At 51.2% G+C, this 1,908-nt stretch overlaps 1 non-coding gene across 1 annotated transcript; it reads left to right on the top strand.

The window, feature by feature from the left end:
- Positions 1–74, top strand: trnat-agu (transfer RNA threonine (anticodon AGU)). The gene has a single exon. It is a non-coding gene; the product is annotated as a tRNA-Thr (tRNA).
- The last annotated feature ends 1,834 nt before the right edge of the window (positions 75–1,908 follow it).

Genomic DNA, 1,908 nt, shown 5'->3' with positions numbered 1-1,908 from the left:
GGCGCCGTGGCTTAGTTGGTTAAAGCGCCTGTCTAGTAAACAGGAGATCCTGGGTTCGAATCCCAGCGGTGCCTTTTTCTCTTAATTCTAATTTTTGTTGGTTAGTAGTAGCTGCACATCTGGAAATGAAATTAATCCGTAATTTAGAAGCAGGAGGTAACGTTTTCCGTTTCCTCAATTCACCCCAGATCGCGGAGCACGGTTGGGGGGGGGGGGGCGGTAGGGGAGGGGGCCACCGATGGTCACGAGGCAGCATTGTGACGAGCGCGCGGCGGGGCGATTAAAAGCTTTGCGTTTATTAAATAAGCGCTCCGCTCTGCGTTCGTTGGAAATTATTCTAATATTGTTTTAGTGTTTCACTCACAGTTGTTTTCTCTTTTGATGGTTGTTATCCAAATATCCAAAGAGAGTGTCTTCTGGAAATAAAGAAAACGGACACGACAAAAAGAGACAACACGAGTAACACACATGCAATCTGTGTTGTATTTATACTTTCATTGTGTTACTAGATCATGCCCTTCGATTGACACACTTTTTGTTTACCCATCTCTGCAGAAAGACGGTGATGCAGTCTGGAATTCCTCGGTAGAAACATGGATTAAAAATGCCTAACCTTTGCATACTTAAGACACTGTGAGACACTACGACTATGCTTGTAACTGATTGAAATATGTATTTTGGCAAAATTACACTGCGTGAACACTTATGTGTTGCTAACTGTGGGGGCCGACACATTTCTTTCATTCAACACATTTCACAACTCAAAGCCTGTATTACTGAATCACTTATTATTATTTCATATTGCAGATGTGTTTTTTTTTTTTTCTTAAATGGAAACGTCCGGAATAATAAACATTTTGTGTCCGTGACGCTGGATGTAATGGTTATTTTGTGCCCTCTGTTCTGTCCTTGCTGTTTCAACTTCAAAATGTATTGGGAGAAAATCGTGCACAAGCTCACTTTTTGTATCCTTTCTCCAAGTCGACTAAAAAGCTGCGCGTGTTCGACCGGCTACTTATTGACACGTCGCGCGCTCCTTGATCTGCATGCAGCGCACAGAATGACTGCCGTGCAAGTGACGTCATCGGTACCGGGGACCGGAGCTGCGGTCCAGTGCAGTTTCTGGGCGACGTGTACGACGCGCCGCTGTGCTCACAGCGCGTCGCGCCGCTCGCGCAGCACAACACCGGGGCGCATAAGTGCAGAGTTAATGAAGGTTTGCGCGTAACACCCGTTCGCGTCCACGTGCTCCCGGAAAGCCAGTTCCGTCCGCTGGTGTCGCGTGTGTTCGTCATGTCGCCCTCCGACCGTCAGGGGGCAGCATTGCTCGCCGGTGCGCGGCGCGCATCAAAACAGAACGCGCTGTCTTAGTGGGATGGAGAGCAGCGATTGTGCCGCGCTGCGCCCCTCGATCGCGCGCGCTCTCCTCTTTCACCTGCTGCGAGGAGGAGGAGGAGGGAGAATCGCGCTTCACGCAGACAAGTGTGCGTGTTCGTGTTCTCCAGGTTGTCGTGTAAGAGATTAAAGAGTAACAAATAAAATATAACCGGCTCCTGCACGCGGACGCTACCATTCGGGCAGCCTGGCTGGAGACGAAGGGGGTCCGCGCGGCACAGCTGGCGCAGCTGGAGGACACGGCGACAGACGCAGGAATTAAATGAAGGCGATGGCGGAGTCCGAGAGGCGGCGGGGGCGTCGCGTACCGGACGCTGATTTAGACGCCCTTGTGTCCCGATCACCCTGCTGCATGATCGCCGTGTCACCGCAGTAAATGACAGTGAATTACCGTGATCGGGAGCTGCTCGCAATGAGCGTGTCGCTCTTCGCTCTTTTTTTCCTCGCCGCTCCGGTGGATGAAACGGAAACCGGGCGGACGGTGCGCTGAACTTCAGCCTGAAGAGCGCGAGC

This window comes from Scleropages formosus, chromosome 11, assembly GCF_900964775.1.
Source record: "Scleropages formosus chromosome 11, fSclFor1.1, whole genome shotgun sequence".
Classification (NCBI taxonomy): Eukaryota; Metazoa; Chordata; class Actinopteri; order Osteoglossiformes; family Osteoglossidae; genus Scleropages; species Scleropages formosus.
This window is presented reverse-complemented; position numbering and strand designations above follow the sequence as displayed.